The sequence below is a fragment of the Ischnura elegans genome, chromosome 5 (genome assembly GCF_921293095.1).
Source record: "Ischnura elegans chromosome 5, ioIscEleg1.1, whole genome shotgun sequence".
NCBI classification, from domain to species: Eukaryota; Metazoa; Arthropoda; class Insecta; order Odonata; family Coenagrionidae; genus Ischnura; species Ischnura elegans.
In genome coordinates, this window is record NC_060250.1 from 120,236,700 (window position 1) to 120,251,869 (window position 15,170).

The 15,170-nt window shown below is 38.1% G+C and overlaps 1 protein-coding gene across 2 annotated transcripts in view; it reads right to left on the minus strand.

Annotated features, from left to right (window-relative positions):
• Positions 1 to 15,170, minus strand: part of LOC124159479 — a 211,450-nt gene that overhangs the window by 36,420 nt on the left and 159,860 nt on the right. The window lies entirely within an intron of this gene.

The following is a 15,170-nucleotide window of genomic DNA, read 5'->3' on the forward strand; positions in this document are numbered from 1 at the left end:
CGATTTACTAAGAATTAATTAGTGATACAACTGCATTAAATAAGATAATTTTGAGTAACTTCTGTAGACTAAAGGGAAACTCATTAAATATTATTTTAAGTGGCTGAAAATGATAAGGGTTCAAAATCGTGGCAAATATAGAAAGATCAAAATATCGAATACATTTACAGAAGAAAAACTGCAAAATGCATTTACAAGGAAAAGCATTATTTTAGTGTTTGAAAATGAGAAAATGGGTAAAAAATTTGCCGAGTAGTAATGTCAAAAAGACAACGTGATTGATACTTAAAATATAGAGGTAAACAGAAGAAAATCGGCAAAAGGTACAGGTCTGATTGTGTCGGCCAGGCTGTCAGTGGGCTCCCACTCCCGGACGCGATCCCACTACTGCCAGCCACGCAGGCTGAGAGGCGAATCAAGCCAGAGGGTTACCCCCCTGGCTCGATTCGCCTCTCCTTAGACAACCTGGCCACCCCAGACTCCTCCAGGGTGCCCATGTTGATGCCTGGCTTAGTGCGGACGTCCAGTCGACGTGGGACAACCCACTGGCAGGACCCCCAGCCTCAAATCATCCTCTGCACCAAGCCTCCAGGCAGCTGGATTACAGGAGCACGCCACCACTCCCGGCATGTCTAGGCGTGATACTTTTTGACATTTCATTTTAATTGTACGTGAACACATTTCAAGGAGTGGATATCTTTATAATTAATTACGATAGTTTAGAGTAAATTAAGGATTTTTTGATATGTTTTTGCAGTATGTACGGTTAATCTTAATGATCTTAAAAGTAATGTTAATGGTACGTGAACAGCAATTCAAGGAGGGGATATATTTATAATTAATTACGTTAGTTTACAGTTTAGATTATAGATTTTTTAATGTGTTTTTGCAGTATGTACGAGTAATCTTAATTTTATGATTAAAGAAAGAATTACTCTTCATAGTATCTCTCCTATAGAATATTACCAAGGGCACGCTATCTCGTGAAATGTGAACTCTTATTCCTTTTACAATTCGCACCGTCAAAAACAATCCAAATGAATAATAGAACCCTCTTTGGAATTCTAATCAATAAGTTTACCCGAGTGAAGCATGGAATATGTCTCAATATTTTGGAACTAAAAATGATACCTCTTTAAAGTGTTTATCAATTTAATTTTTTCAACTACTATGCCGCAAATTTTGCTTGTATAAATTTTCACCCTTACACTTCGATTTCACCTCTCTTTATGCCATGTTATTGTGTTACCTTAATCCTGTTTAAGAGAATGCCTTAAATATATTCTGAGCAGCCAAAATCCTACGTGCCTAATCGTCGGTTATTTGATCGAGTTTAATATCCTAACACGTCACGTCACCTCTACCGTTAGAAGAAAGTTATTGTTAACCATTCACATTATTTGCAGATAAAGTTTTCGCAGGGCAATCGAAGCATACGTCTTGGCAAATCGATTTCATCCAAGTGGACTGGTATCACCATCATCATTCTTTCATCATTTTTTTTAGGAAATAATTTCGAACTTTCCACACCTAAATTTAATCCCGAAAAATATCATAAAAATTGAAAATAGAAAGAAAATATAAACCGTTTTCATGTTTTTCTTATAATTATTTTTAAACTTTCATTTTGAATGAATTATTTATTCAAAGTGCACTTACTTTATCAAGTTTAAGTATGAGGCGTATATAATTTCTATACTCTACTGAATAGAGACAATCAATGCTGTGGCGTAAATAGCTTAAAACTTTTGATAAGTTACCTATACTCTCAAAAAAAACTCTGTAATAACAACAGTTCGTCGCTAATTTATCTTTTGATTGCGGAAGCAGGGCAGAGATCCATTATGAGTAAGACTCTTGCTCAACCAGTTGAGTTTATCACACCGTCAGCTAATTTACCGAGAACGGAGGTGATTTACCTCTCACCTGGATACTTAATGTCTTTCATGCTCAGTCGATTTTCTTCAAATCTGGATCACTAAGCACATCGGCTTCGAGGAAAGACCGTACTAACCTCCTGCTCGGCCGGATATGGATCGAATTTCCTCTCGGGAAAGCACTTCACCACCGACTCTGTCTGACACTGGTGTTTTTCACATCATGAACCTTATTTCTTACCTAATAACTCGACGATTCCAGATTTTCTCTCTATTCTATATTTATTCATCGATATATCTAACAGCAAAATGTACCATGTGTCCTCCACAAAATGTGTCATTAACTGTCTCACACTTTACACAGTGCGTGAAGTCTACTCAGGATTTCCACATGATTTATTCATTTAGTGTGAATGAGTAAGTTTGACCATAGAATATATAAAGAGATCTCGCCCTGATGGGAGGAAATATTTATTCTCGCTTTTTAAAATCTTTTTTCTACTCTCCGCTAGATGTCAATAATGTTCTCTGGTTACTATTATTGTTGCTCTATGGTTTGACTGCACATAAAATGTTGTAATGCCTAATATATTAATGTTAAATTGAATTTAAAATTCACCGTGATTACGATAGAAGATACGTCATTTGAAACGTTAGCGGTAGACAACAAATTAAATCGATGGAAATTCCGAGAAGACTCCAAGAAAATTATACGCCGGGAAAGAATAATTTCATACTTCATTGTATATTTATACGTAGAGACTATGCTTTATTTGTTGACTCAGCTGTATTACGTTGTCTGAGTACATTGGAAAAATACTTGATTTCTTCCACGCAGCGTAATTATCTTGGAAATGTTATTAAAGTATTGAAACCATATCTCCTCGGGATCTTCACTGCTTCAATTCGTTGTACAACACCAACGCTTCAGCAATTGGATGTCAGAGTGGAATGTAACAAGTAAATTTACTTATCCTTACTTTACACAATATTTGGCAATTTGCCATCAACCGCCGTTCAAAGGCCGCAACTTATAAAATGGACCTCTTTTCACTCTTCGTCGCTCACATCTCTTACCAATGCACCCAAACTGCAAAAATGCACCTCTCTCCTGTATTTATGGGAATACGCATTTGTACCTCTGGTCACAGTCATATGTACTGAAAACGGTAGTGAGCACCAGGATATGAAGTAATGCTGAAGTTCCGCTACTCCATCTGTATAGCTAACCTACAAAACTGCTCTTTCCTCCAATCCGTGTCCGCCTTCTGAATACCTATCACTGGAGGATACTAAGCGATGTGATGACATTTTTTGTGTATAAAAGAGGAAGTATGTTAGTATGTCCGCTATGCGTTTCCATACAGCTGCACAGAATGCAACCGAAGTTAGTACAAATGTGAATCTTATACTCCCAAATCCTTAGTGCTACTTTTGGTTGCGTCCGACGCGCTATTTGCGTCGTTTTCTTATTACAGCTTGCTACGTCACGTCAGATAATTTCTGCTGTAAGAAATCCCCATGGGTAGGCACACTTCTTGACAGGCTAAAAGGAAAAAAATAATTCCATGAATGATCATAGGTTTTCCCAGCGTTCAGCGTCAGAAAATTTTCTCGGGTTTTCCACCGGTTGATGTTTTTCATGTTTCCCTACGTTTCGAGCGGCGACTTGCTGTTATTCCTCAGGGGATCTTCCTAAGATCCCCTGAGGAATAACAGCAAGTCGCCGCTCGAAACGTAGGGAAACATGAAAAACATCAACCGGTGGAATCTTCCTAAGATCCCTAAGATCCCCCAATCTTCCTAAGATCCCCTGAGGATGATCCCCTAAGGATGGACTGCAAGTCGCTGCTCGAAACGTCGGGAGACAAGGAAAACAACAACCGGTTGAAAACCCAAGAAACTTTTCTGCCCATAATTCCATGGATACCTGACTATTAATCCTCTCGGTGCAAGCCTTCTTGCTGGGTATACGTTCACACTGTTTCTCATTTTCTACACAGTTTCGTACACACGCAACGATCAAAGCCGTGGAGCGGGATATAAGTTGACCCCGTAAGGGATATACGGAAATCGTTAATTGCATTCTCTGGGTACTATCCTTCCCGAGCAACGCCGGGTGACCTGCTAGTATTTTTATAAAAATCCTATGAATTACATTTCGTACTGAAAATGTTTGTTTATCAGCCGGATAACCTACGAAGATAATCTTTCCTCCCGTCCGTGTCCGCCTTCTGAATACATATCACTGGAGGATTTTAAGCGGTATGATGACATTTTTTGTAAGCTAAAACATAATCTTCCAAAGCATTAAGTGATCCAAGAGCATTCATCCGCATTCTCATAAAAAATTGTCACGATAATACGACAATTCTTGAATAAAATTTTTGTTCCCTCATTATCATATTAAATTCCATTTGCTTTTATAAAACGTATATATTTTAAAACCTACGCTGCTAATTAATCATTCACCAAAGTTATTCTCAAATATACAAACTGGTTAAATCTTTTTTATGGGCAGACGGACGGACTAGATATCTGATCTAGTATGTTAGTTTTGTCTACACAACTGTTCTGTTCTGTTCGTCGCAGAAGTTGAGACGGCCAAGAGATTAGATAAAGGTAGAGAATACCAACATTGCGTTATTTTTTCTTAAATTTTACTGTTTGTCTATGTGTAACATCCTCAATTGCTAAAAAGTCAACTACGCCAAATATAATAGATGCCTTGTAATGGTCATATTTTTCATTCAGTACTTTCCTCGATAGTTCAAGTAGACATACCATAGCGCCATTGGCATTCATTAAGGTGACATATTTTTACTTCAGTTACTTCAGCATTAATTTGAAAACATCTTGAAAAAAATAAGATGATGAGGTGGCTACACTTTAATTTTTTGATGAATCATTTGGTGAAAGGCACACTGTATTAAATTCGTTTTATCAAAACCATTTTTTGAAGTACCAAGTGAAGAATCTGTGGAAGCTTGGGGGAGCAGAGACGGTGCTATGGACAAGGATGATTAGAGGAGGCTTATTGATGAGGCTTAATACCACTTTGGGTGCCAAAGGCAATGGTAGTAAGAGTAAGAACATTTTGAATTCTGGTTTTATTCTGCATTTCACCTTCGATCCGAAAAGTATCACTCTTAGTTTCCAATTAAAGTTAGAATATTCTAGAAAATATTTTCGCAAAAAATGTTGAACATCTTTAACAACATTCGATACAGTAAAATATAGAGAAAGTATATTTTTTAAATCTTCACGCAAGAGATCCGATGCGGGCTCATCCATGTCCTGGATTGAAATGGTCACGGCAACTGCTTTCGCGTTGCACTGACATGAGTTCTCGAAGGCATCCGTGCGATAATCCCCGAGAGACGCACATCGTGTGAACTGGGTGATCTTGCCCTCTGGGGCCAGGCCGGCGAAGAGGAACACCACGCTTACAACGGTACATACACATCTCTTGCTGCAGAGGTCTCTCTGGGCTTCCTCTCCCAACCCACTCTCTAAAGGGACCTGCCGTCCGGTATTCGTCTATGCGTTCCCTCCGCCATAGATTACTGCAATTCACGGAGCTCATCATACGGATTGGCCAAGTCGGCAAGACGAGTTTATCGCTTCCGACGCATTAATAACGTGCACCGATGATTTATAAGCCATTAATTTTCCCGCCTAAACCCCGCTCCACCGAGCACAGGCCCGCTGCAAGCTCTTCCGTCTAGCATGAAGACTACCATACCGCAGATCTCTATCGCTGGGCATTTAGTGTTGGCATGACCACAAGGGGAATCGCTCGTAAATGATAGTGAAAGAATTGTATAATATTCTCGATACCGGATAGTGCCTTGAAACATACCGGTTTCAATCATGACTGGTTTCAGTAATATTCTCATGCATGTTATAAACAAAATAATTCCCCTCATTTATTACACAACTTAACGAAAATATATTAAAGATACAGTTTCCTGCGTAATTCGGAGGAATTCCTTTGATATTTAACACATTGAAAGAACTTGTCTGTTTTCACACTTCTTTATTTCTACCGACCCAGGTTACAATTCAAGAGAATGGTATTATGTGCCGAAGTCTGGGTTGATACAAACAAAGACGTCTGGAAATAGACGAGTTCTTTCATATGTTAAATAAGAAAATATATAAATATATAAATAATATAGTAAATATATAATATATAAAGTTGTTTATTTAGTTATATTATATGTTAGCCTTTATATAGTAAATGTGTATTTTTAAATTTGAAAGTAAATCGCATTTAGTATGTACATTATTTTTCGCATCTAAATCTTTTTAAATGGAAAAAAGACTTCCCGAGCGAGAGTAATACGTTTTTTTTTAGCACTGAAAAGACCAGATCCGTCATTTTTATGAGTAACCTCAACTTATTTAATCATATTGCCCAGAATTTTTTCCGTCATCTAAATTTCTTTTGACTTTTATTTATTTTTAATGGTACATATAAGTCTGCGAAAATATAATTTTTCTTACAGAAATGGAATTATACCACATGTTTACCTTAAAAGATCAACACCCGCTAAAATGATAGGTTAAGCGTTTTTATTTTATCTGAGACGGTAACGCTTGTTTTATTCGGGAAATCGCAAGACTACATTACTTCTGTCCATATTGATGTTTGGTCAGCACATTTATGCACATTCCTTATTAGATTTTGAATGGAAATAAGTATTATATCTTCAATACCGAGCGGCGCATGGTAGGGCAGAGCAGGGGAAGCAAGAGCGACGTGACCTCTTTTCATTAAAAATTTTTTATACTGTAAAATGATATGCAAAAAATACTCAGTTGTATTGTTTAATAAGGGAAAAGGTTTTATTTAATAAAGTTATCAATTAAGTTAATAGGAACAAAGAAATATTTAAAGTAATTACTACGCGCCAAAAATTATAGGTAATAGTTCATTAAGGTAGTCATGCGATCCCGGTCCTTCTTGTGTTGAAGCGTGCTCGCGAGAGGCGTTGCAATCGTCGGTCTGCGCGCGCGTTGCTGTCTCGCCTCGGGTGTTCTTTCCCTCTTTGCACACTTAATGAAGAGGTCGGTTCGCTTGAACATCCCCCAAGCGAACCTCGCCTTTGTTTCGCTCATCGCTATCTCTCGCCTCGATCTCGGGCAGCGCGCATTTTAAAGGCCGCACTCCGAATTAAGTCCTGCCATCAGCCCGAAGAAAAAAGATTCACCAAGTCATTCCGAACCCTACCTTTCACTGAGACTGTACACATGTGACCAATGAGTGAAAAGCGATCTTGAGAGTTTGCCCAAAATAGCAATCCAGCGTTTTCATTTGAATTGAAATCGGAGATAATTATGGAAGAAACTAATAGATATACAGACTAAAATTATGGCGAATAATTATGGTATTCAATGATATCATTTTGAAGTTCATTAAATAGCCAATTCAATCGAACCGCGGTATTCACAAAGGAAACCAATTGAATATTTTTAGTGGCTGAAAAAAGATATTTCGCTAGAAAAAGTTGCTAGTAACAATCTCAAAAAAAGCTACCTAAAATACAAAGTAAAAGTGAATAAAAGTGGTAAAAGGTAAACACAGCTACATTGAATGAGTTCATTTTAAAGATACATCCTCCTTAATTCATAATTCATGTTAATATTACAAACGCTGCACTTACAAGGAAACGCATTATTGTCGTGGTTGAAAATGAGAAATTGGGTTTAAAAAATATGCCGAGAAGTAATTTCAAAGCGAACAATTTTAACGGAAAGACAACGCGAATGTTACAGAGATAAACAAGAAAATCGGCAAAAGGTACAGGTCTGATTGTATCGGCCAGGCTATCAATGGGCTCCCACTCCCGGACGCGATCCCACTACTGCCCGCCACGGAGACTTTTGGCTGCTGGGTTACCCCCCTGGCCCGGTTCGCCTCTCCTTAGACAACCTGGCCACCCCAGACTCCTCCAAGGTGCCCATGTTGATGCCGGGCTTAATGGATTACTAGGATTAGCTGGATTACAGGAGCACGCCACAGCTCCCGGCATTTACTGAATCGAACGAATAGCGGCTTTAAAACTATTTAACTGCTACTGCATATGAATAGCTGGATTACAGGAGCGCGCCACGACTCCCGGCATATGCGAGATGGAACTGATGGCTTCATTATAACTATTAAATGGCGCTTGCAAATGTTTCTATTCACGAGCCGCTAATTACAGATATTTCCACAGTAATTTCGTAAAAAAAATTATTTGTCTTCGATAATAATTCCAAAATAGATTAATTATTGCTAATCATATTTTTGTTCGAAAACTGCGTCAATTACTTTTTTTGCTGTCTTAAGTGTCTTTAACTCTATCTCCTCAATAATCAAGAATAGGTAAATGCTTGAAACCTAAAAGATAAAGTTTAACTAAAAAAACCATGGCAAAAAGGTTATTATGATGACTAAAACGAAGAAAGCCCGCATAAATACAGCTGTATTAAAAGATATTATTACGAATTTATATCTTCCTTCATTGAATAGGCAATTCATGCGAATATTGCAAGTACCTACTACACTGATATGGGAAATTTATTCTTTTAGCGGTTGAAATAGGTTTGAAAACGTGGAGTTACTCTTTTTTCTTTTTACATTTGGAAATTTACTTTAAATTAACAGATATCAATATTAAAACTTGGTGACAATTTTCCATCGTCTTCATGAAAAAATAAAAAAGTCTCCAATTTTTTATTGAAGGATCCTAGTAATAATACTTAATCAATTATGTCGCGAATGCGGAAGACTGATCCTGAAAATAGTAAAACATACTTGATCAATAAGATAGCAAACCGTGGAAGGTAAATTCTGTTACATACCGTGCAACGGGACTGATGATGACATATGAAACATCAGACATCATCTTACAATGCGTAAGAGAATCATGCCAGTAATTTTCCCCATACTCCGTTATAAAATGGAAACCCTGTAATCAACTCAATGAGTTACCACGGCATTTCTCACTTCTAAGCCAGATCGCTGGACAAGAGAAATAGTCTGGTTCCGTGAGAACCGTCCGCGAAGAAGTCTTCGCTGCTAATTGAATTGAGTTGTCTTCCTCACCGCTCAAAACGCAGTTTAGCCCGTAGCTCTGTGGATAGCTTTCCCTCACTAACATCAAGATTCCGACTGCGATGCCAAAAGGTACAAGCCATACTTAAGACTCAAGAATAGAATGACAGGATCTGGATACAAGGAAAAATTTCTGGTAGGCGCTAGCTCATAGATTGTGGGAAAGTAGGATAACATGCGTAATCAGACACCAAGGCACGAAGCATAGGGATGCTTGAGAATTGAATTACATTTCTCCCGGCTGCAACCACTCACAATCGATTGTCATATCGAACAAGAAAGAAAGCTGAGGAACAACTGCACAACCGTGAAGTGGGAGATAAATATTATTCAGCCTGCTAACAAGGTGTCTTCATCTTTTTCCTATCACAGCGAATAAAAGCTTTTTCTCCAAGGTACCCAGGTAATCAGCGTTTAACCCAAAAAATTACCATATGTTAATAATGCGGCTAAAATAATTCATAAGCAGGAAAAATACTCTTTTCGCCAAGATAGTGAGCAAAAATTACACAATAGACAGGTGAAAAACTACTTTAATAAAAAAAAAATTATGAGAAAATAACAAGCGACGTGAAGCGAAATTTTTCCGTCTTAATTAAAGCGATCGCTCGTAAGGGACGAAAACATTATAGTGTGATTCAGGCTTCAAGTTTAAAAAATTAAAAGATTCCAGATAATAACTATATTCTTGATTTTTACACACATTCAACTCGGTTGCCACGTTTGCGTGACGGGAACTCACTCGAGTGATGAATCGAGTCCAAGCTTAAACTGAGACATCAAATTCCAAGATGACCGCCGCATGTCAGATTTTTGAAATGAAATATCTCCCGCAAAAATAGTCTCACGTGTGGTATTTTACCCCAGTATCGCTGGTTTTTTATGGCTAGGATGCTGTGAATGACCACAGTTTTGAGAAATGTATTTATTTGTAAATTTTATGATTGAGCGTAGCCACAAAAACTCTGGCTCGAATAAGCCGAAATTTCGTTAAAAAAATACCACTCTAACTCAAACATAACTTGAATGGATTTTATGTCATTTGCGAGTGCAGTTGATAATAGTACATGAGATCTTAACCATCGAGATAGAGTGAGGAGAGGACTCGAGGTTGAGACGGAGTTTTTACAGTTTGGCTTGTTTTTTTATAGGCATTACGAAACTACTGTGGGCATCTCCTTTTTTTTACCGCATCACCCTCTCGATGCGAGTCAAGAGAGGATAATTTTGGAGATGAGCAGGCCACTTCTCAGCGTCGAGAGAGGACACAATCACGGCAAAATACTCGTCGGACGATTAGCAATGAATCTCTGCCGTCAGGAGCCCGCCCAGTCTCTCGCCGTGAGTTTTGTCCGAATCCGCTAGGTAACGGCCCCACGGGTGGGACCACCCCAAAGCCAAAAGGTGGCGAGGGTGGGGGGGACGTAAGGGGTAAGGGGTGGGGCAGGGTGGTGGACCTTTGACCGACTCACGGAACTTTTCCCTTGGATTGGAAGAGGGAACGAAAGAAGGAAATACTAATAAACTGAATAATCATCATCATAAGTCAACAATATAAATGTTCAATGTGTAATACATAAATATGTTCTTTTTTGATGTGGTTGCGAATACATATATATTATTATGTATTATTTTTTATATTTTTTGTGAAAGGGGAAAAAATTCATTTTATTTTATTTTGCCCATAAATTATACTTTGCTCTTGTATATTGTAGGTTATTGTCACATATAGGTTTCATAAGGATAAGATTTCAGAAAATTATATGTATACTTCCTTTTGTTCTCTGGCCTGCCTTGACTTTTATTTTTAAGGGTGGTAGCCAGCATGCTGGTTTTTTTACCATTGAAGCTACCTAAAGCTCCTTTTAATTTTGTGTTGATAAAAAAATGTGCATTTAAGTTTGGAGTTATAAATTCATTCTAATTCATTTATTCATATTAAGAAAGTCTCTCAAATCAAAGGCTCTGGCTAAAGAACGATTTTATTTTCCTCGCATCATACGTGAGGCTATTGAAATCGAAACATCAACAGAAAACTTCAATAGGGATGATGGACACATTAATTACTACCTGGAAAAGACTTACTTACTTACGCAAAACGGAACACCAAAAATTGAGGTCCTCTACGCTGATTGGTCACCGGTAGCCATCCAGAGGATGGTATATATAGCGGGCCATTTCCATCTATCGGCACTCAGACCTGATCTGAAGATGAGACCAGTGTAGGCCACGAAACATCAGAACTCAACTTCGACGCAGCCAATCCGAAAAGCAACGGAGAGAAATGCAATATTAAGATTGATTTGATGAAGCTCTCCATTTCGCTCTCGTATCCACTAGTCTTTTCATAGTGACACATTACTTCTGTTTTATTCTTGTTAATTGGTATGTTTTTCATTCTTCTTCAAGGGTTGGTCCATACAAGACATATTAGTTCCTAGGTAACGTTTCTAAAATTCTATTGCTATCTTTAAGGCTTGAAATTTACTTAAGCAACCGGGAAACCAAAATCAACCATTAAGTTTTTGATAGATGGCTTAAATCTGAATCATACAATAATTTTTTTTCATCCCTTCCGATCGATAGCTCCAATGATGGCGGAGAAATGAACGTTTCACGAAATCACTTTCCGCAATGGCTTCAGGGATGGAAATATCATCCCTTTTTCCACCAGGAAGCCGAATCATCAACAATGGGGACGAAGCAAGAAAGACATAGCTAGTAGAATAGCATTGTTTTCTGCTGAAAAAATCGCTGAGAAGAGTGGAGAAAAGAGGTCTTTTAAAATTTTAAGGAGAATACCGGACTTCTTGATTGGCCACATTATGAGGCATGATGGTCGGATAAGAAAACATCCTTTGGACAGTTGGGAGGGAGAAAGGGCAAGCGACAGCCCTAAATGAGTTACATGTTATATGAATATAATGAGGACAGGCTATAAAGGATGGCAAAGTTTGTCGTTCCATTCCAAACGCAGGTTTGTCTTGCTATCGTTGGATTAGCATTAATACGTAGTAATTATATTTATTGGTAATACGTATAAAATATGCTCAAATACTTAATGGTCGATTTTTGTTTTCCGGTTGCTTATCTATATTTCCAGTCCTGAAGAATATAGTAATAGAATTGTTGAAGCGTTAGCTAGGAACTAATATGTTCTTCCATTGATCAACCCTTCAAGAAAAAAATAACAAACATCGCGGATATCCCAGTCAACCCCAGAGATGTAGTCTTTCGCGTAGATCTCAGGGCATTCAAGCATAGGTTAACGGCCGAGGGTCGCAAAGAAGGTGGAATGGGATCGAGATGAGAAGAGAAAAAGGGATCGGAGCGTGTAATTCCGGGAAGAGGCGGCGAAAGTGGCGGGAGAGAAGCGGGTTTGGATGAAAGGAGGGTGATCGCATTGCACGGCGACGCGAGATTACATGAATCGGGTTCTCCGTGATTGATCTGGAGGCCGACGCCACGAGAGAGGACGTGGGGACTCGAATGCTGCTTCTCATCACGTCTCCAACTCGAAAGAGAGAGACGGAACGAATTCCAGGAATCCAGCCTCAAAGGATCGGCGGCTTAATCGGCACTCTCGTAAGAGATATCCCCCGAGTCATTTATAACGAGAAATTAGGGGTTGTGATCCATGTTTGACCGCGCGAGGGTGTTCTCCTGGATATTATTAGTCGGTAAGGTTTTTTTATTTTTCTTGGAGGGTTTACCAATAACGATAGCACGGCCGCCTAAGATTGAAGTATAATAAAAAACTTTGGCAAGGCACATTTATAAATAATTTCCTCTTTTAATAAAAGAATTAAACAAACGTATACGTACGTTACCTGGTTGGAGGTGATCGACCCCTCACTTTTTAGGAAAAATCACGAGGATCTCTACTGAGATTTTAATAGCCTAATGAAAAACGCAGACTTTTTACAACTCTTGATGATTACTTACTCTCATAACTTGTTGACACTCTCTAACAAGTAAGTGTCAACAAGTTTTAAGCCAAAATTTTCCTACTGTTTTCACTCCTCGAAGCGCAATGGAAAACCAAGCAATGCCAAAGAAAGTCTATCGCCCCGCGACTTTTATCTTCCTGAGAACGGGCAACGGTATCTCGTCTTACGGTTAACTCTCGGAGACAGTCGCTCATCCTTCCTCTCTCTTTCTACGGACTTCACAACACTTTCGTGCACTCTCGATCGCTTCCTAACGTCATCGGAGGGGGTTCTCGAATAACCAGAAGTAGTCTGAGACAATTCATTCACTTTCCAGCTCAATGGGTAAAGACAAAGCTATCACAACTGTGGCCACGCATTTCCTAATTTTCTCCGAATCATAAAATAGAGATTTTGCAGAAAAAAAGAAAAAATAATTTAATTTGTTATTGAAGGAATCATTATCTTGTTCAAAAACTTAATTTAATTTTTTAATAAGTACTTTACTCGTAAAAACCTACTTCTGAATTGACTTCTACTTGACTATATTCTTTTAGGGAATAATTCCATTATAAATGAGGAAAAAATTAAGCTTCCCTAATAGGCTCCCAGAAAGTAAAATCACTATGTTTTGTAATCATATTTTCTCTTACTTCATTGATCAAGTTCACAAAATGTACACGGACTTAAGGAGGATATTACTCACAAGAGGAAACAGCTACTTACTAAAGGAAAAGAAACGATCTTTTCTGTTTTAATCAACTGCCAGACTTAGAATATCAACTCAGAGTATCAGGTTATGCCATCACCAACCATATACCAGGGGCTTACACTCATATTCTCAACCTCATTAGTTAATTTTTTTTGTACTTCTGTGCTTTTCTATCATTACTTTGAATTTTTAGCATCTGCTGGGTTTTAAGAAGCAATTTTCATTTTAAGCCCATAAAAATCAAGTATGGGATCATTGTTCTGTAGCTATATTTGGCGAACAAAAGAGCATTTCTGAAAGAAAAATATAATTTCTGAATTTTAAAGAGAATTTCCAGGAAATTACACTTTTATGCACTGAGAAATTACAGTCAAAAGTTTTTCCAATGTGGTTTTTCGAATCTTTTTCTTTCTTTGCAATACAGACGAAATTTTCAGAAATAAATGATTTAATTATTCACTTTAGCAAAATAACTGAAAAGTAAAAATATAAAACGGTGCCTACCTACCAAAAATCATGACAGATATTGCAGAAAAAATCAGTCAACTCACGAACTTTGCTTCTTGTATCTAAGTATGGTATTATGGGTAATGCCGTTCATCAATAACGCACAGGTAATAAAAATCTAGAGAAGCCACAGAATCAATTCCCGAAAAATACTTGAGTTGTAGAATTGCTCCGTGGGAGATTGAGGACCCGATATGTGCCCTCAGATTCGGTGAATGGAGAGCATCCACGTATCTTCCCTTGGAATAACTTCACGGATTCCTGCGGTTTGGGTTAATTTCCGAAAAAAAATCCCAGAAGAAGAGAGCACAGACAGGTTCCGCTCGATTTCCTCCTCGCAGCGAAACAAAATCTTCGACCAACGCAGTTTTTAAATGGAATTCCTTCCTCGGATGATTTTTTGGATCCGCTCCTTTTGCGAGCATTGGGAGATGGTGAGAGGAGGATTATAGACATTTCCCACCCCTCAACTTAACCTCTGAAATACCACATTATCCCTTCCCTCCACTCTCAGCTACGAGGATACAACGTTTTAGGCATGCCTCTTGAGAAATCTATGGTTCCAAATTCGGTGGTAGGATAGGCAAGAGCCCGATCTATCCGTGGCATAGAAGAGATCACAACTTCGGTAGATGGAACCGTCTGAACTATAGTGGTCATTTTATATATTTCGAACGAAAATTTAATGTTTATTATCATGAAAACTGACGAAGAGATATCAGGACTTACATGAAAAATGATTTGTTGGTTTCACAAACTTTAATTCACCTTGTCCTTCCGTATTCAACTTCATCTGCATATTTTGTTAGGAAGAACTGCGCCAAACCAATGATTGATACTAATGAAGATGATATTTTCATTTTGAGCAGAGTAGTCCCTATTCAAAATTTCCGTCTTTTTTAAGATTAATAGAGTAAATCGAAGAAAATAATTCAAAATAGGAAAAAATAAAAAAAATTTCAAATTCGAGATACAGGAAAATGTTGACAACCCCACAACTTTATGACTATTGGCGGTGCCTTAAGATTTTAAGAGGATTG